Raw genomic sequence first — 21,079 nt, 5'->3', positions numbered from 1 at the left:
CTTGGTGACCAGGCCTCAGAATTCGTTCACTGTTTTTCATGGCCCTATTGGAAGATTCAGATATGGGTGTGCCGCCGCTTATGGAATATATGACATTCACCTGGCGTTGGTTACGGTTATCCCTTTGAGGGTGAAGGAGGAATTGATCAATTTTTCCTTCTCGTGCCAAAGCTTCAATACGATCACGGAGGATGATACATTTCTCGCTATCATGGCTGTTATGCTCATGGTAGCAACAAAACATGCCCGCGTTATTTGGGGGCGTGTAATCTGGGTGCCTCGGCTTTGGCTTTGGTATCAGGTGAGCTATGCTGGGGTAAATGGCCGCGCATGTGGCATTCAAGGGCGTGTATGTCTCATACCTTGGGGTAGGGGGTATCTTGACGCGGGTTTGACCCACTGCATTGACTGCCTGGGGGCGAGCGTTATTGTGGCGATACCCTTGGTTATCGGGATAGTGTCCCTTACTCTTTTTACTGAAATGAGAGTGGTGAGGATGGAAATCCTTCCTCTTGCCTTGAAATTGATATGTCTGTTGATTCGGCGAAGCATTATGCAAGGCATGGGGAGGTGCCACTGCTGTTTGGAAAGTCGAGGTCTTCTCATTTAGGTGAGTCTGGCTTCCACCTCCCACTTGTTGATAAAGGATGGTTGTACACAAAGGATTTCATGCGATAGTGTCCCTCTCTATTCCCTCAAATAAATACATAATCAGTGTGGACGTAGCCCAAACCTTGGGGTGAACCACGATAACTCTTGTGTCATTTACATTTTATGCAGATTCACGGTCGGATTTACGTTGTTCCAAGACCATCCGGTTTTGTGCATCAACATTTGGCGCCGTCTGTGGGGGGGCCTCATTCTCACCCTCAGAGGCCAATTCCTAGGCCTGAGATCCCCTCTCTCACCCTCAGAAACTCTCAGAAGCTCTCACCCTCTCCCTCTCTATTCCCTCAAATAAATACATAATCAGTGTGGACGTAGCCCAAACCTTGGGGTGAACCACGATAACTCTTGTGTCATTTACATTTTATGCAGATTCACGGTCGGATTTACGTTGTTCCAAGACCATCCGGTTTTGTGCATCAACATTTGGCGCCGTCTGTGGGAATCGACACGAAAAGCTATGTCGGTTTTCTCTCAAATTTTCACCTCCACTGTGAATCTACAAAATCTGCAAGAAACCCAAAAAACCTCACTGGGCTTTTCCAGAAAAGAAGATCCAAAACCCAAATCCGTAAAAAGCTTTGTGTGAATCCATGGGAATGAGAAGCTAGCTGAAATGGTTTCGTTGGAAAGGGGGTCCCATTGAAGAGGGACCCACTTCTACGGTCTTCATCGAACTGAGACCCAGATCGAAGAGGCTGGATTACCTCCAACGGATTTGCTCGATCTCTTTGTCCCCAAGAAGCATCCCGGCTTTCCATTTGGCGAGTTGGTTTTCCTCCATTACTCCGGCAGCAAATCCTCCAAACTCTCCACCAAGCTCCACATTTCGGTTCCCGGTTCGTTTCGCTCACTACCAGCCAGATTCAGCTCATCGCGATGTTGATCGAGGACAACGGGGAGGACAGCGAGACACGCGGATTGGCGCCGACCGTTGATCTCAGCGCGTCGAACGGAGAGCTGGCCCGCGACGGGAGCATGGCGGAGGTGTGAAGTTCTGGCAAGCACGCGGTGATCAGCCACAGCAATAAGACTTCAAGCAGATCCATGAAAGCTCCACTCCATGAAATTAATGGGGATGGTGGTTAATCATGTTCTTGGATTTACTAGAGACCTCTCTCTGAGGGGGAGCATCTGTCTTTGTCCGGAATGTGGTGAGATTTTCATGAAAGCTGAGAACTTGGAGCTTTACCAGGCTGTTAGACATGCAGTTTCTGAATTGGGTCCTGAAGATACTAGCAAGAACATTGTGGAGATCATATTCCAGTCCTTAAGATGATGCTCAACTGCGGTGATTAGGCGGCGGATCTGACCCGGCCGTGGACTGCGACAGTGCCACTGTCTTTCTCTCTTTCTCTATGGAAGAGCTATGAAGTTGTTGAAATGAGAGGTGGGATCTCTGATTCTCTACGCAGCTGCTTTCTACGCCTTCATCATCCATCGATCCCTCCAAATCTCTAGCGATCAGAACCTCATCGAAGACGCCACGTTCCTGTTTTCTGCTTTTGGGTTCTCTGAGGAATTTGATCAGCTCAAAATCATTGAGGACGCAGGCGATGGAAATGGCGGTATCAATTTCGACGCCTACGAAGACATCCCGGTGGAGGTGAGCGACGAGGACATTCCACCACCGGTGGACACATTTGTCGAGATCGATTTGGCCGGTGCAAGTACGTGAAGCCCACGCCGATTCAGCGCCACGCTATTCCGATAGCCATGGCTGGCCGCGACTTGATAGCATGTGCTCAGACTGGGTCCGGTTAAACGGTTGTGTTTTGCTTCCCTAGTATCAGTGGGGTCTTAAAGAACGGTGTGGAGTTGTCGCCCGCTCGCGTCGTGGATGAAAATGAAAAGAAAACAGTGAGGTCTTAAAAGAACAGTAGAATGGGTATGAAACTGAAAAGAAACCCATTTTTCCCAAAAATACTGTGGATTCAAAGGAGCCAATTCCTAGGCAAGTTCCAGGAGATGGAGATCAGGACCAGATACCTCCACCAAATGGAAAGTGCGATCTTTTCTCCGCGGCAGTTCCTGTTCCACGTCCATGGCTCCACCGCTGGTGACATCTGACTGGAAAAGCAGTGAAGATCCCAGCATGCCGAAAGCAAAAGAAAAGAGAAAGCAAAAAACAAAAGCAGTGGGAACAAAAGTAGAAAAGAAAAAGGAAAAGGAGGAAAGGGTCTGAAGAAGTTTGTGGAGATGGCATGCGCCAATTGCACACCAGTGTGAAGCAATCCAGCCATCATGTCACTAAGAAAGCAAAAGAAAAAGAAAAAGAAAAAGAAAATGGAGGCTCTCCTCGAGAGCACATGGAGACAGAGGTGCAAAAGAAAAAGAAAAAGAAAATGGAGGCCCTCCTCGAGAGCACATGGGAGACAATGCAAAAGAAAAAGAAAAAAGTGGTGCAGTCATGGAGGGGTCATGTGCTCACAAAGAAGAAAGCAAAAGACAGAGAGTGCGGTAGAAAGTTAAGGCAGAGCAGAAAAACACTGCAAAAGCAAGGAATAAACACCTCACCCGAATGATGTAATTTATTTTTATTATCTTTCGGAAACATCTGTATAAACCCCATCAGAGGGTAATATATATAAACCCCATCAGAGGGTCAAAAAAAAAAAAAAAAAAAAAAAAAAAAAAAAAAAAGGAAAAGCCCAAAATAAATGGGCTGGCATGTTGTGGAGAGCGAAGACCCATAAGCCCAAAATAGCACCAACTAGGTGATCAAAAGTACGCCTAGTACTCCAAATTATACATAAGCACTACTCATGTCATTCATACATAAACATTCATGAGCATCACTCATGATAATCATACATAAACATTCATGACCATCATTCATGTCAACATTCATAAGCATCACTCATGTTAAACATTCATAAGCATCACTCATGACAACATCCATGAGCATCACTCATGTCAATCAACATAAACATTCATGAGCATCACTCATGTCAATCAGCTTCAAAAGCTTCATTTACAAGAGCTCTAGCTTCAAAAACTTCATTTACAGAACTCTAGCTTCAAAAGCTTCGTTTACAGAGCTCTAGCTTCAAAAGCTTCATTTACAGAGCTCTAGCTTCAAAAGCTTCATTTACAAACGCTCTAGCTTTAAAAGCTTCATTTACAGAGCTCTAGCTTCAAAGCTTCACTTGCAAAGCTTCACCTACAAAGCTTCACCTACAAAGCTTCAGTGCAAGGTATACAAATATCGCCTCCTAACAACCGCCACTTCGGCCCATACATGGATTCAATTTGAAGTCTTCAGCCAACAGACTCTATTGACCGAAGACTTGGGGGACTACATTATGTACCATATATTGGGCCTCAAGAGAGCCCTCATAAAAAATACTTGGGGGACTCTAGCCCATCACTTATGTATTGAGGAGTGAGCCCTTATTCTATAAAAAGGGACTCCCTCACCTTCATTAGAGAGAAACGCCGCCAGCTGAGCAACCGCCTCGCCGCGAGCATCAACTCTAGCCCATCACTTATGTATTGAGGAGCGAGCCCTTATTCTATAAAAGGGACTCCTTCACTTTTAGAGAGCACTCATGAAAAATACTTGGGGGACTCTAGCCCATCACTTATGTATTGAGGAGTGAGCCCTTATCCTATAAAAGGGACTCCCTCACCTTCAACACCACAAGCCGAGCCAACCAAGGCAACTCAAGCTACAAGCAAAGCGGCCTCGCAGCATGTGCTACTTATAGTTGAGCATCATTTCACTTTGAGCACCGCCTCATATCAAGTACCAGTTCAGGACGACATCTAGTTACTTCGGCCCACACATGGACTGAATTTCAAGTCTCCAGCCAAAAGACTCTCTTGACTGAAGACTTGGGGGACTACTGTTTATACCATATTTAGGGCCTCGTATTTAGATCTCGTACAAATACTTGGGGGACTTAAATGTAATTATGGGATAAAAGAAGGGGCAAATATGTAATTAGGTGATGAGCCCTTATTCTATAAAAGGGCCTCCTCACCCTCACAATTGGGGGGGCCTCATTCTCACCCTCAGAGGCCAATTCCTAGGCCTGAGATCCCCTCTCTCACCCTCAGAAACTCTCAGAAGCTCTCACCCTCTCCCTCTCTATTCCCTCAAATAAATACATAATCAGTGTGGACGTAGCCCAAACCTTGGGGTGAACCACGATAACTCTTGTGTCATTTACATTTTATGCAGATTCACGGTCGGATTTACGTTGTTCCAAGACCATCCGGTTTTGTGCATCAACATTTGGTGCAGATTCACGGTCGGATTTACGTTCTTCATAAAGTTCTTTGAATTTTTGCTTTTGTTGAAACCTGTATTGTTGAAGCTTTGTGAGTGAAGCATGTAGTTTGAGGTAGTGTTCCCTTAATTTCCCGAGTGAGGAAAACTTCTCGGTTGGAGACTTGAAAAATCCAAGCCACTGAGTAGTCACGAACTTTTGAGTACCAAGGCATAGTAGCATATGGTGGGAGTCCCCCAAGTCTCTAGTCGAGGGAGTTGACGAATGAGGTGTCTTGCTATAGGGAGATACACACACATACTGCTATGATAGAGGGTGTAACCGTTGGTGCATTACAATCATAATGGAAGCATCACAATGATGGAAGCATCACAATGATGAAAGCATCATAATGATGAAAACACCATAATGATGAAACATCATAATGATGTTTCTTTGGTGGAATTGTTTTTCATTTCCCTTAACACCCTGAATTGGTTTTCAATATAAGACCATCATCTGTAGCTCGAATCACAAAGTTGTCTTCATGAAAGTTGTTCTTTAATTCCTTAACTACAACATATCCAAATTTGAGAGCCATCAGATCAGTACAACTCCAGAAATCCAGGTATGATGAGTGACTGTTTATCATTTGTCTGTCAACCCGTCAGATTTGTTGTGAGCTTTGAAACTCTATTTTCTCTTGCTTAGATCAGCATGCTTTCTTCATTGAAGTTGTTCCTCAGCTTGTGAACTACAACATATCCAAATTTGAGAGCCATCAGATCAGTACAACTCCAGAAATCCAGGTATGATGAGTGACTGTTTATCATTTGTCTGTCAACCCGTCAGATTTGTTGTGAGCTTTGAAACTCTATTTTCTCTTGCTCAGATCAGCATGCTTTCTTCATTGAAGTTGTTCCTCAGCTTGTGAACTACAACATATCCAAATTTGAGATCCCTCGGAGCAGTATAACTCAAGAAATTCAGGTATGATGAATGACTGGTTATTATTTTTCTGTCAACCCGTCAGATTTGTTGTGAGCTTCGAAACTCCATTTTCGATTGTTCAGATCAGCATGCTTTCTTCATTGAAGTTGTTCCTCATCGTCTCTTTCATAACATATCAAAAATTCAGAATGAACTAATGGTTAAATATTTCCAGATCTTCGAAACATCACAGCAACTTCGAAATCTGCAAGAATCCGACTGTCATGCTTGGAGCTTCAACACTTTAATTTCCGTGGCTCAAACAGAAATGGTTCCTTCTTGAAAGTTGTTCATCTGCTCAAGAACTAGAGGGTGTCCAAAATTCAGCTCCATTGGAGAAAAGCAGCAGTTGCAAAAATTTGATAGAGAAAAGGAGGCGAAGCTTTGTTGGATTTCTAGGCTGGGGAAGATTCCAGTTTTTGTAGCAACTTCAGTACTGGTGAATTGCTTGTATTTTTGTCCACAACTAAATTTTGGACTTTGAATTATTATTTGATCTATCATAATATGTTTGGGAACATATATAAGTGAAAAAATAAGAAGGAAAATTTTGGGCCCTTGTGGGTGTAAAACAAAAAATGTTTATGTTTACCCAAGTGTTTTTGTACAAGTTCAAGGGCATCTTGGGTTTTGTGAACAAAATTTGTTTATTTGGAGCAAGGTTTTGTGTTGAAGCTTTCTAGGTGAAGCTTTGATGGTGAAGCTTTGATGGTGAAAGTATGTAGAGGGAGCTTTCTAGGTGAAGCTTTTTTAGGTGAAGCTGTGTAGGTGAAGCTTTTTTAAGTGAAGCTTTTCGGGTGAAGTTTTTTGGGTGAAGCTTTGTGGGTGAAGCTTTTTAGGTGAAGCTTTGTGGGTGAAGCTTTTGTAGGTGAAGCTTTGATGGTGAAGAGGCATGAAATCCTTATTCTATAAAAAGGACTCCCTCACCTTTAACACCACAAGCCGAGCCAACCAAGGCAATATAAGCCACAAGCAGAGCGGCCTCGCAACAGGTGCTACTTCTAGTTGAGCATCATTTCAGATTGGGCACCGCCTCATATCAAGCACCAGTTCAAGACGACATCTAGTTACTTCGGCCCACACATGGACTGAATTTCAAGTCTCCAGCCAAAAGACTCTCTTGACTGAAGACTTGGGGGACTACTGTTTATACCATATTTAGGGCCTCGTATTTAGATCTCGTACAAATACTCAGGGGACTTAAATGTAATTATGGGATAAAGGAAGGGGCAAATATGTAATAAGTGAGGAGTCCTTATTCTATAAAAGGACCCCTCACCCTCACAATTAGGAAAGGCCTCACTCTCACTCTCGGAGGCCAATTCCTAGGCCTGAGATCCCCTCTCTCATCCTCAGAAGCTCTCAGAAGCTTTCACCCTCTTCCTCTCTATTCCCTCAAATAAATATACAATCAGTGTGGACGTAGCCCAAACCTTGGGGTGAACCACGATAACTCTTGTGTCATTTACATTTCATGCAGATTCACGGTCGGATTTACGTTGTACCAAGACCATCCGGTTTTGTGCATCAACATTTACTGTTTATACCATATTTAGGACCTCGTATTTAGATCTCGTACAAATACTCAGGGGACTTAAATGTAATTATGGGATAAAGGAAGGGGCAAATATGTAATAAGTGAGGAGTCCTTATTCTATAAAAGGACCCCTCACCCTCACAATTAGGAAAGGCCTCACTCTCACTCTCGGAGGCCAATTCCTAGGCCTGAGATCCCCTCTCTCATCCTCAGAAGCTCTCAGAAGCTTTCACCCTCTTCCTCTCTATTCCCTCAAATAAATATACAATCAGTGTGGACGTAGCCCAAACCTTGGGGTGAACCACGATAACTCTTGTGTCATTTACATTTCATGCAGATTCACGGTCGGATTTACGTTGTACCAAGACCATCCGGTTTTGTGCATCAACATAGGTCCACCTCCCAAAAGTTTTGGAGGTGAAGCTTTTCGGGTGAAGCTTTTTGGATGAAGCTGTTTTTTTTTTTTTTTTTTTTTTTGGCGCTTGACACGGTCTTCATTTGCTTGTTTTGTAGTGACTGTGGAAGACGGATTGCTTTCTGATTGAGAAGGGTTCCGGCATCGCTTTGCACCATCTTCATGTGGGTAATATAGGAACTTCCTTATGTTTTGATCATGCATGTAGTGATAGAATTTGTTTCTTCTTATTGTAGATGTCAGAGCCTGGAAGTTCTAGTGATGAGGGCTCTTCTAGCTTTAGCTCTAAGTCTGAGTCTGCAATGTCGGAGTCTTCAGGGTCTTTGTTAGAGTCCTGTACTAGAGAAACATTGGATGATCTTCCCAACCGTCAAACTTTAGCTATTGCTAGTTCTTCCTCCATGGCGTTGGGTGAGGGGGTTTCTCCTGATATGTCTTTGCCTCGGCGGAGGCATGGTTATAAGCCTGCGCCATCACCTCAGAGTAAGTCTTCCAAGTATTGGCATTGATCATGTATTTAAAGAAACAATCACGTAGGCCTGCCGTGAAGGCTTTGAGGGCAGTCTTGTCGTCTGCCTCGGCACACCGGGAGTATTCATGGCTGAAGCGGCCAGCATACATACGTAATGACTCGTCTGGCCTCTGGCGGATAGTGTACAGGTCATCTGCAGAGTGCAAGCGATCGGTTTGGAAAATGTGTTGGGAAACAAATAGTTTCCTCAATTCCTCAAATGAGTCTACCGTCTCAGGTGTAAGAAGACAATACCAATTTAGAGCTCCGCCAGAGAGGGTGGAGGGGAAGAGAAGACATCGCTCTTCGTCGGTGTGCATCCGGTATGCCATGGTGGACTCAAAGAGGTTAAGGTGCTCAATCGGGTCCTCTTTTCCAGTATAAAGTTGCAAGCCAAGCTTCTGCTTTGTCTTTGCTTGAAGGGGGGTGTTGAGGATCCTCCTTGTAAGAGGGCCAGGCCTGGGTTGGTTCCAGTCAGGTATTTCAGCCTGACGTTCAGCCTTCAACTTGTTTACTTCCTCAAGAAGTTGTAGGACAAGGGGGTCCTGAGCGGAGTTATGTGCCACTGGAGCTTTCTTTCGTAAATCTCCATCTCCTCTTGGAATTAGGAAGGTTTGATCAAGGGCATGTGATTTTTCCCTGGACTCGCTGTACTGGCTTCCAGGGTATGTCTGTCGGAACACCTCTGAGTCCCCTGTACCTTCATGTCTCTCTAGGACTTGTTGCCCCTTCCCCAAATTGGTGGCCGGCTTGGGCCGTGGCAGGGGACCGAGTCTCTCAGAAATCCTTGGGTCATTAATCTTTGAGCTTATATGGATGGAATTCTCTCGACGTTGCTTCAGGAAATCCCGACAATCGCGAAAGACGGCTTTCGATCCTTCTGCCCCTTCAGCAAAGAGGTGTCTCCCTCCACTTCTCATGGTTCGGGTCGAAGCAACTGGGTTAAGAGAAGCCTCATGTTGATTATCAAGTCGAGGGGTAATTTGTTCCCTATCAGGGATATCTATGTCGAATGCATGTGACCCTCCATGTTGGAGGGCACCCAGTTGATGGTTGACTTCCATGGGGGCAACAAGCTCGCGTGTCTGAGCTTGCCTAGCTTCGTGAAGTGTCTCGAAGAGCTTCTCATATTGCTCCTGGAGGACCTCATTCCTCATTGCTATCTTGTTGTTCTGAGCTTCCAACTCATCGACTTTAGCTTGAAGAAGAACTCGTTTTCCTTCCTTCTTTCGTTGTTTCGCACTATGTGCAAGGGGGGTGTCATTCTGTGTGCTGTGGCTTCCTTCGCTTCCCATGCTGGAGAGGGATGCCTGATCAAAAGAAAGTGTACGAATGATAGAAACCAGCTTGACACAGCTGAAGAGAGTAGGAATAAGTGTCGTTTCCCACAGACGGCGCCAAATGTTGATGCACAAAATCAGCGAAGACTTTGGTACAACAGAAAGTGTCAGGTTTTATGACCTTCGCTTGGTTGCTTCGGTCACTAGTGAGGATAAGTACGTAAATGAATAGAGACAGAGAAGCAAACACAGGATGTACGTGGTTCACCCAGATTGGCTACGTCCACGGAGTAGAAGAGTTCTTATTAGTAGTGAAGGGCTTACACAAGTACAAAGGATCAAGCTCTCAATTTAGTGAGTTCTTGTGAATGATTTAACACAAAATAGCATTAGGCAATATTGTGGGGGAATGACCCCTATTTATAGAAAAACTTGTAGCTTTGTCACATTGACATGTGTCATGTTATGATTGGTTCTTGATGTTGACACGTGCTGCGCTCTGATTGGCTTCTAATCTTGACACGTGTCGAGTAGTGATTGGCCTCCTGGTCGGAGGGGAACTCTTCTGGGTCCTTGACAGTATAGCGTTGGCCGGTGCTCGGTAGTTTCGGGATTGGTCAAGTATGGTACAAACAGATATAATTCAAGAAAAAAATCAACAAGCATGAGATCGAGGTGGATTCATCCTCGAAACATCAGACGGCAACGTCCAATATGATTGAAGGAAAATCAACACCCTCCGCTCCATTACCAGAAGGGGCAATCCCCGTAGGATTCCATGTCGATAATGAAACCACAGTTGTCTATGCTTATCTTGGCATGCCTTGTTCCGGAAATCCAAAAATTCCAACACTGTACGAGCTCATGACAGCACCATTGATGTTTGGGAAGATTCTTCGGAGTCATCACTCGAGTTCAAGGACGACTGGCAAACCGTCAGTGAAAAGAAGGTGAAAAAGATTGTTAAACGTCTTTCTTCCACAAAGCGATCAAAAGGAAAATTATGGAGTGAACCACCCTCAAAAGATGGAAAGAAAAAGAAGAAAGGTACTCAGAAAAGGCCTAAAGTCTTTCAAGATGATGAGTACAAGCAGCTTTTCAGAGCACCAATAACCTTTGGAGACTACCTCCCTTCAAAACTTTTTAAGAGTAAGGGAGGTGAGTAAGAAATTGGAAATTGTCGCACGCCTCATGTGAAATCCACAACGATGATGAGGTAGATGAAATAACTCTACGCTCTGGCCAAAGGATCCCGTCTGTGGACAAAAAAGAAGGAAAATAAGTAGATGATTCAGTCAGACATTCCGATAAACCAAGTGCAAGACAAGTTCCAGTCATTACAGAGCCTGCAGTAGAAATTTCAGTCTCAACCACAAAAGCAAGTACCTCTAAGAGACATGGAAAAGATGTGCTACAGTCCCAGGATGGCAAATATGACATCATCGACCATCTTAAGCGTATTCCATCTCTTCTCAATGTGTACGATGCTCTGAAAATGTCAAAAGACCTTAGAGAAGCACTTATTACGGCTTTGACAAATCCTGAAGTATTTGAAACAAACTTCAAATTCGCAGAAGTGGATACAACGTCGCCAAAGTATTGCGCTTGCTGCCTCGCAAGTATCATATTTGATGAAAATGACCTTATACTTGGAGACGAGTATCATAATCGACCTTTGTACGTCAGTGGACTAGTGGGAGATACATCGATAAATCGAATCTTGCTTGATTGTGGATTAGCAGTAAACCTGCTTCATCTTCGAACACTTCGAGCTTTGGGGATTAACATTCGTCAACTAACACCATCAATGCTAACTATTCAAGGCTTCAATCAAGTCGGACAAAAAGCAATGGGAACGATAGCCTTACAAATGGAGATAGGAGAGTTGTACTCCGACACCCTTTTCCATGTAATCGATGCTAACACATCTTACAATGTTTTATTAGGGCGTCCGTGGCTTCATACATATGGTGTTGTTCCTTCTACACTCCATCAGTGCTTCAAGTTTTTGATAAAGGGCGAGGTCAAGGCAGTTCTAGCGGACACCGACCCATTTATGGGTTAAGAAGTGAATTATGCAGATGCAAAATTTTACAAACAGTCAAAGGTCACTTTTTCACAACCAGTAAAAATGAAGTAGTGCAGAAGGAATCACAATCATCAGCTGTGGAAAAGGCAAAGCCGTCAAGGCTAGTCAAAATTGCGAGTTCTAAAACTCCAAAATCCAAAAAAGTAGTTCTCAATGGCCCGTTAAAAGATCGAAGAGAACCTGAAAAGAAAGCAATGGAACAAATCCAAAATGCATTTGAAGCACTCGTAACCAGCTACACGAAGCCTCTGCGTAGAATTAACCAATCAATTCCTGGAGGCAATTTGATAGTCTCAACAAATTTACAAAGGAATAATGGTCGACATGGTCGCATTGTTTCGTTCAAAAGAAATAATTCCTCGTCAAAAGTGAAAGATAAAAGCGAAGAGGCACAAAGCTAAAATGAGTACTATCAATGTCACGGTGCACCAAGGAAATGGAATGCTCAAAGCATTTGTCTCGGAAACCAAGAATCATAAGTTTGAAGGCTTTACTAATCTAGAGAAAGAAATGTTGACTGAAGAAGAATCCAACAGCAAGCCACCTCGAGTCTCGGTCTTCCAACGACTTGGTAAAATCACCAACTCTCAGCCTAAGAAATCTCATAAAAGCAAAAAGTGGAGAGTCAAAAGCCAAAAGGTGAAGATAAACCAAGACAAAAATAATGATGCATAAGAAGAGGAACGAGATGTTGTTCAAGTTAGTATGATCGGTAGCAAAGAAAGAAACAAGGAATCTGATAACGAGCCAATTGAGCCTGTTAGACAGTTCCCCACCTGCTTTCTTGTCAAAAAGAAAAATGGGCAAAGTCGTATTTGCGCAAGCTTCAGAACCCACAACAATGCACCGCCACTTCTAAGTGAAGCTTATGAAATGGATGAGGAATCAAGCACAGAAGAAGAGGTTCATAATGTTGCTCAGGAAAACTACGTCACCATTAAAGATGAAAAAGATGAGAATGGTGATAACTCAACCCAGTTTATTGACAACGCTCAACCGGCACCACCTCAAATAGAGAATGGGGGGCAAGCCATTGTGGATGAACTTCGAGAAATCAATCTCGGAACAGATGACGAGCCAACGCCTATATTTGTAAGTGCCCTACTAACACCGGAAGAATTAGAAGATTACAAATGTCTTCTCCAATATTACCGAGATGTGTTTGCATGGGGCTATCAAGATATGCCTGGTCTAGACACTAAGGTGGCAGTTCATAGATTGGCTGTATTAAAAGAAAGGCGTTATGTTAAACAGGCACTACGACGTTTTCGACCTGAGCTTGAAGTACAAATTAAGGTTGAAATTGACAAACTGATAGACGTTGGGTTTATCAGAGAAGTTCAGTACCCTACATGGCTCGCCAGTATCATACCGGTAAAGAAGAAAAATGGACAAATTCGTGTCTGCATAAATTTCAGAGATCTTAATGACGCATGTCCAAAAGACGAGTTCCCGCTTCCAATAACTGAATTATTGGTAGACGCCACAACTGGTTTTGAGGCTCTATCTTTCATGGATGGATTCTCAGGGTACAATCAAATTAAAATGGCACCTGAAGATGAAGAACTTACAACATTCCATACTCCGAAAGGAATCTACTGCTACACTGTAATGCCGTTTGGACTAAAAAAATGCAGGAGCCACATACCAAAGAGCCATGACAGTCATTTTCAGTGATACGTTACATAGCACCATCGAATGTTATGTGGACGATCTTGTCATCAAAACAAGAAAAAGGGAACATCATTTGAACGACTTAAAGAAAGTCTTTGACAGATTCCGAAAACATCAATTAAAGATGAATCCTTTAAAATGCGCATTTGGAGTGACATCTGGAAAATTTCTTGGCTTTGTGGTAAGGTACCGAGGAATTGAAGTCGACCTTTCAAAAATCAAGGCAATCATGGAAATGCCTCCTCCTCGAAACCTACGAGAGCTACGAGGACTACAAGGAAGATTGGTGTACATCAGGAGATTCATCTCAAACTTATCTGGGAGATGTCAACCATTCACAAGGCTGATGAAAAAGGATGTGCCTTTCATATGGGATAATGCATGTCAAAACACTATCAGTAGCATTAAAGAATATCTTTTGAAACCCCCGGTGTTGATGGCTCCAATTAAAGGGAAACCTTTAATTTTGTATATCACAGCACTTGAACGCTCACTAGGGGCAATGCTTGCACAAAACAATGAAGAAGGAAAACAAAATGCGCTCTACTATTTAAGTCGAACAGTTGTAGGGGCAGAGCAAAATTACACCCCTATTGAGAAGGTTTGCTTAGCCTTAGTTTTTGCTGTGCAAAAACTACGACATTACTTACTGTCACACAGCATTACTTTGATATCTAAAATGGACCCGCTCAGATACTTGATGTCAAAACCAGTGCCATCCGGTCGTCTTGCAAAATGGTCTTTGCTACTATCGGAATTTGAAATCAAGTATGTCTCTCAAAAAGCTATAAAGGGACAAGCACTAGCTGATTTCTTAGCAGCTCATCCTGTTTCCGACAACATGGAGTTACCAAGCGATTTGCCGGATGAAGAAGTATTCTTGACATACGTTTCTCAATGGCAACTTTACTTTGACGGAGCGGCAAGGAAAAAAGGCACGTGGGTAGGTATTGTGTTCATCACACCATGTGGAGGTCTAATCCCATATTCATTTTCGCTCATGGAGTTACGTTCAAACAATGTGGCAGAATACGAGGCACTCATCATTGGACTTGAAATTGCACTCGAACTACATGTTGATTGCCTTCAAGTTTATGGTGATTCACAACTAATCATCAAGCAAATGAATGGTCAATATGCTGTGAAAAATGAAAATCTAACCTTGTATCATGAAAGAGCAAAACACTTGGTGTCACAATTCCAAGAAATCAACATTGCTCACATTCCAAGGTCTGAAAATAACAAAGCCGATGCATTGGCAAAGCTAGCGGCATCTTTAACTCTCCCTGAGGAACCAGAAGTTAAAATTACAGTGGGAGAACGACATTTACTTCCTTCAACACTAGAGCGGATTGAAGAAAACCATGAAGTCAACGCGGTTACAGTCCTAGAAGTAGATGAATGTTCTGATTGGCGGCAATCTTTGATTGACTATCTTCAATATGGAAAACTACCAACTGATCCCAGAGGAAGAGTTGATGTACGAAGAAGGGCCAACCGATTTGTGTATCTGAATGACACACTATACAAAAGGTCTTTTGACGGAATATTGCTAAGGTGTTTATCAAAAGAAGAAGCAGCCTATACTCTCTCCGAAACTCATGCCGGTATTTGCGGATCCCATCAATTTGGACCTAAGCTTGCAGCTCAATTGAAAAGGCTTGGGTATTACTGGCCTACAATGGTTCAAGATGCGATGAAACATGTGAAATCATGTCGGGCATGTCAAATACATGGAGACTTCAAGCACCAAAATCCATTGCCCCTCCATCCGACCATTTTGTCTTGGCCATTCAATGCATGGGGTTTAGATGTGATAGGCATGATAACCCCAAAATTGTCCCTCCAACATCAGTACATCCTAGCAGGCACAGACTATTTCTCAAAGTGGGCTGAGGCAATACCGTTAAAAGAAGTGAAAGCGGAAGATGTTGCAAAATTCATAAAGAAAAACATAATCTATTGCTACGGAGTCCCGTCCAAAATAATCTCAGACAACGCTCTTTACTTCAAGTGTAGGGCCATGGATAATCTTTGCAAAAAGTACAACATTCAACAAGTCTTCTCCGCAAGTTATAACCCAACTGCCAATGGTCAAGCAGAAGCTTTCAACAAAGTGTTGTGCAACATCCTGAAAAAGATGGTGGCAAAGAATAAAAGAGACTGGCATGAATGCCTTCCCGAAGCATTATAGGCCTATAGCACCATCGTCCGTACATCCACCCGATGTACTCCATATAGTCTGGTGTATGGATCAGAAGCTGTGCTACCTTTGGAAATTCAACTACCTTCCGTAAGAGTAGCCACACAACTGACAAATCCCGAAGAAAATGTAAAAATCAGGCTAGCGGAACTTGAAGCACTTGATGAAAAACGACTTGCAATGCAACAAAGACTTGAAGTCTATCAAGCTCAAGTGGCAGGTGCATTTAACAAAAAGGTTAAGTTTAGATCGTTCTCTGTTGGAGATTTAGTCTTAACTGTCCGAAGACCCGGCGTCATCACCAAAAAGATGCAAGGAAAATTTGAAGCCAAATGGGAAGGACCTTATGTTGTCACCAAAGTCTTCACCAAAGGTGCCTACGAACTCTCTAATGCCAATGGGAAATGCATATACCCATGCATTAATGGAAAGCTCATGAAGAAGTTCTACGCATAAACAATGTGAAACAAACTCCGAGAGGGAAACAAGTGCAGAGGAAGCAAGTCAAGATAAAATCCTTTCCTCTGAACTACGTATGACTTGATCCCTCAAAAAGGGTACGTAGGCAGCCTAGCATTAAAGCTAGGTGCAGTCATAAAAAAACATGAAAAATATAAAAACAAAAATAATTCCCAAAATTAAGGGATGAACTACGTTCGGCTTGATCCTTTTACAAGGTACGTAGGTAGTCTAGTTTTATCACTAGATACAGCCGTAAAAACCATTTTTCCCGAAATCAAGGGATGAACTACGTTTGGCTTGATCCCTTCACAGGGTACGTAGGCAATCTGATCCCCAAAATTAGATGCAACCATAACTCATCAAAAATTATATATTTTTCCTTTAATGGAATTAGCATTTGTTTGAATTGACATATGCTAGTATTTGTTTGAACTCTTCGTATACGAGAGTTTAAAGCATGGGTGGTTTTCACTTACGTAAAAAAAATCAAGGCAAAAGTCCCAAAAAAAAAAAAAAGAGAGTCTAATGCTTTGAAAACAATAATTGTCATATATACTTGACTACCAAGAAGCTAGGTCCAAAGGTCAAAACTATATCGGCTCACGGGTGCTGCACAGCAGCTGTACCCGATTGGAAGGTTAAGGCAACAGCTATGTTTGAAAAATGGTGCAGATATCTACAAGGAAACATGCCGTGTAGACAAAAAGCTAAAAACAACAGCTATGTTTGAATAGTGGTACTGCTACCTACAAGAAAACTTGCCTTGCAGACTAAAAATCAAAAGCAACGGCCATGTTTGGAAAATGGTGCATCTATATTTGTAGAAACATGCTGCGGATAAAAAAAACCTTTTAATATAAAGGAAAAGATGCCTTCACAACAAGACTACCATCTAAAGCATTTAGATATATACTAGAACGGTTGCCCGCGCGTTGCCGCGGGAATGTCAAATAGATTATAAAAAACATATGACATGATATATCAACAAACTTTCTAGGTGACACCGAATAAATGTTGCTATTCCAAATGCAATAGTGTAATATTATGGAATGGAATATGATGTAAAAAAGGAGTTACCGCTAACCCATTGTCGGTCTTACATAAACAAAGACGCTTAAAAGTAGGTAAGTAAACATTTTAATGAAGAGGAAATGCAGAAGTAGAACCAACTAATCCACTACTGCTTACAGTCCCATATCTAACAATATATACACATATATATATATATATATGCATAGAAACATGAAAATTTCAGAAAATGAAACATAAAAGGATTGAAAATTCTGGAAAAAGAAAAAGGACTTACGGTGATGGACGGCGGAGAACAGAGATGGATAGTGTAGGCAAAGTTTTGGTAGCTGGGTGAAAACAAAAGCAACCACTAATACAATCAAGTAAAATAAATGCAAACAAAGAATATGTAGAACTATATAAATAAGAAATTCAAAACATTATAGCAGAAAATCAATTACATACAACTTTTCTTTAAGCAATCTTTAATTGCAGAAATGGAATCTAAAAAAAGAAACCCATTAATCAGTTCAAATCCATCAAACTTTTCATCTGGGAAAATCATTGACTCGAACTTGACCATACCTGAGCATGTATCTTCTTACAAATCCAAAAACAAAGAAAAAGTAGCTGCTGCCCAGAACCCACATAGAACCAACGACTCCAACCATGTTTCCGTACAGGGACTTGCTCAGCAAACTCTTAGCAACGGAATCGAGTTGGGTTTTGAGCACATGGAATTTCCTGGTAACCATCATTCCAATCAACCCCTTTGCTTTTTCACAATCCTAAGGAAAGTTTAATGAGGAGAGAAGATCTGGAAATTTTTCTCGGTCAGAAACATACCTCTTGTAGAAGTGATGAGAAGGAATGAAAAATCAGAACACCACTTGTTAAAAAATGCAAAAATGAAAAAAAAAAAATCAGTCTTCAAAAATCTCTGCAAAATAGTGAACTTGTGTTATCATCATATTATCCTCACCATTACCATTATATCCTGCAATTCCTTGTTCTCTGATTTCAAATCACTCTAATTCTCATCCCAGTTAACTGGTTTCGAATCGCCACTAACTTCTATAATTCCGAAATCACAAAATTCTAGTAAGGGTATGCCGAAACACAAAATCAAAATTCAATTTCATTGTGCACAGAGCAACTTAAAGATTGAGACTTTTATTTACTTCTACAATTCTACACACTTCCTCATTGGTCACTGCTTCGAAGAATATAGCTGAGCTCACATTATTATCCAACTATAGTTATCCATATCATAAACCGGGGGAAAAACAATATTTAGAAGAAAACACAGTTGTGGATGCAAATTTCTTCCTCCTCGATCTTGGACGATTTTGCACCTACAAAACAATTAACACCTTAGGTTAAGGCCAAGAGCCTCACGCGCCCACGATGAATGGGGGGGGCTTTGGCCGAAGAACCTCCGATGCCAAAGTTAGAATTTAGAGAGAAATAGTGTTTAGAGAATTTTGGGATTTTTGCTAAAGTGTTGGAATTGATTTTTTGATGAGAATAGGTGCCTATTTATAGAGTTAGGAGGTGGCTAGGGTTTTTAGGTTTAATTTAGGTTTAATTAGCCAATTTATTTGGCTATTTAAACATAAAATGAATGTTTTGGTGGTTTTTGGAATTAATTGGCTAGTTAATTAGGGTAATTAAAAAGGGAAAATGGTGGAAAAGGTAGAGAATATGATAGGCTCTTTTTGGATGGGAATGGCCGGACCTTGGTGTGATTTTGGGGTGATTTGGTGATGTAAATAGCCTTTAATATATTGATTATATTAATTGGTTGAGGATGTTATGGAATGTTTGAAATAAATGGCTAATTGAATAAGGAAAAAATGAGGTAAAAACATATATGAAATAGGTTTTGAATTGTTACCCATTTTGGGTACTCCTGACTTGGTTGATGGATGATTCTCCATTGCTCGTGTGTAGGAGACCCGGTATGCCTCGAGGGTATTTTTGTCCTATTTTGTCCAAAATCCACGTGTCGCCTAGTGAATATTTTTGGCTCCACAAATGCCCCCACACCTGTTGGGCTGCTCGTAGGAAAGGGCAGCAGGTGTAGAGATCTTCTTGCTTTAGGAAACGTAGGATTGCTTCTTATTTTGATGTTGATTCTCTCTTTAATTGGAAATTAGGCCCTTCTAGGAAAGGGAAATAAACTTCTCTCAAAGCCTATTTAAGTCCACCTTAAGTGGGTTATTAAATCAATTTTGGAGAGCAATTTATTCTACCCCACAAGAGAGAGAAAGTTAGAGGATATTTGTTCCCCCTCCTCTAGCAATCTTCTACATCTTGCCCGTGCAAAGGACCGTCTTTCGTTGATTTCTTCATCTTCTCCGTGCCGCACCGATGTAAGAAAAATTTAATTTTTCTTGCCTTCTTCTTGGATTAGTGCTATTGCGGGGCAGCCGTCGGGGTGGTGCAGTACGTCGGCTGGCAGGGGCCAGGAGTTGGCTCGGCATGGGCCGAGGAGATGTCGTGGCAGGGACCACTGCTTGGGCAGACTTGGCTTGGCTTGAGCCAAGGGCAGCTTGTGCGGCTGGGGTCGCGGATTGTGGCGCTGGGGCGCAGTTCTAGGCGAGCCGCATGGCTCATGTCCTTTGGGCTCTTGGACTTGACTCGGGCCAGGCTGGCGATTGAGAGAAATGAGGAGATTGTGGGCCTCATGGGTTGCTGGAATGTTGGGTATGCAGGCCTTCTGCCTGCTGGAATGCTGGTTGAGCTCCCCTGCTGAGTACCATAAATGTCGTTGGCTGCTTAGTCCTATTCGCTGAGAGAAATGTGGGCTGCTCCCGAAAGAGGAGGTGAGTAGGATCAAGGCAGATGCATTGGCTCGTCCAATCACTGTTGTGGATCTTGCTACAAGTGAAGGTAGGAAAAGGGATATTCCCTGCCTGCTCAAGAGATGCCGGCTGAGAAAAAACCAAAGGCTTCTTTCGCTCGCACGGGTTCGCCGACTGCCTTCAGGCTTGTGATTGACTTGACTTTTTCCAAGGGGACGAAAAATGAGGCTGCTAGATCTGAGCATGTGGCGCCTTTGGAGAGGTTTGCTATTATGAAGAGCGATAAGGTTGACTCTGCTGCTAAAGTGGCGTCAAGGCCCATTCCTTATGTTGTTGAGACTAATTCGCCTGCTGGGAATGAGGAGACTGCTCACGTAGGCAGCTGTGAGAAATCCATTAAGCCTGCTTATGGGGAGGCTGCTGAGATCTATGTGCTTTTGAAACCAGATCTCTTGAAAACATGGATGCTTGTGCCAAGTTTGTTGATGGCGTTAGAAAGGTGTTTGCCCAAGCTCGTTTGCAAAGCATACGACCCAATTATAGAATGATTTCTCTACTTGCTATGATGCAGATATAGCAAGGCTACTAAAGAGATGGCAAATTATGAGCTCGTTGCTTTGAAGGGGTCTCATATGTCTGCCCCCACTCCTTTGCAGCTTGGGACCATTCGCCAAAAGATCGTTGACTTGAAGACTAGGCTTGACGCGATCCAAGTTAAGCATGAAAGTGCATAGAAGGAGATTGGATGTTACATACCTCAGATTCAAGATCTTGAGTTTGCAGTTTCTGAGCTTCGTTTCGCTGCTTATGCTAAGAAGGTAATGGATGAGCTGCAGCTTGTCCGTGTTAGTCTGCTTAAGAAGAATGAGCAACTGAAGGGTGAGAATGATGGGCTTGAGGTTTTAAGACATTCTCTATTTCTCCGGAAGACTTGCTTGCTTTTACTTTTAAGGCTTCCATTGGTGAAGTAGTTGGAGAAGTTAGTGCCCAGGCTGGGCAGTCGGGGGTGAAGTGCCGGATGATGCCGCTGCTAAGAGCGTTACGGCTGCTGAAGGTGTAGCGATCGAGTAGTCGTGGGATGTCCAAGCTGATGTAGTGTAGTATTCTACGTAGCCTTTAGGATTTTCTTTGTTTTTTCCTTGTAGCTCTTGTTTTTCTTGAACTCATTCGGCCTTTGCTAGTTGTTTATAAACATGTTTTCCTTCATCTTCGCTTCTTTT

General features: G+C 42.6%; 3 long non-coding RNA genes across 8 annotated transcripts in view; 2 read left to right on the top strand and 1 right to left on the bottom strand.

Annotated features, from left to right (window-relative positions):
- Positions 1 to 21,079, bottom strand: part of LOC114822022 (uncharacterized) — a 49,392-nt gene that overhangs the window by 16,380 nt on the left and 11,933 nt on the right. For 2 of the 6 annotated variants that reach the window (XR_011574215.1, XR_011574216.1), the window contains exons 1-3: positions 17,638 to 18,356; positions 17,518 to 17,556; positions 17,348 to 17,399 (exon numbers count right to left, since the gene is read on the bottom strand). This is a non-coding gene — a long non-coding RNA (uncharacterized lncRNA). The other 4 variants (XR_011574217.1, XR_011574220.1, XR_011574218.1 and 1 more) reach the window with 4 other exon arrangements.
- On the top strand, positions 862 to 3,348 carry LOC139193952 (uncharacterized). The gene is made up of 2 exons (XR_011578536.1): positions 862 to 3,270; positions 3,317 to 3,348. It is a non-coding gene; the product is annotated as an uncharacterized lncRNA (long non-coding RNA).
- Positions 5,175 to 6,459, top strand: LOC139190169 (uncharacterized). The gene is made up of 4 exons (XR_011574225.1): positions 5,175 to 5,508; positions 5,592 to 5,689; positions 5,773 to 5,870; positions 6,046 to 6,459. It is a non-coding gene; the product is annotated as an uncharacterized lncRNA (long non-coding RNA).

Source organism: Malus domestica, chromosome 02 (genome assembly GCF_042453785.1).
Source record: "Malus domestica chromosome 02, GDT2T_hap1".
In the NCBI taxonomy this organism is placed as follows: Eukaryota; Viridiplantae; Streptophyta; class Magnoliopsida; order Rosales; family Rosaceae; genus Malus; species Malus domestica.
The sequence above is the reverse complement of the archived record's forward strand: the minus strand, read 5'-3'. Positions and strand labels throughout refer to the sequence as shown.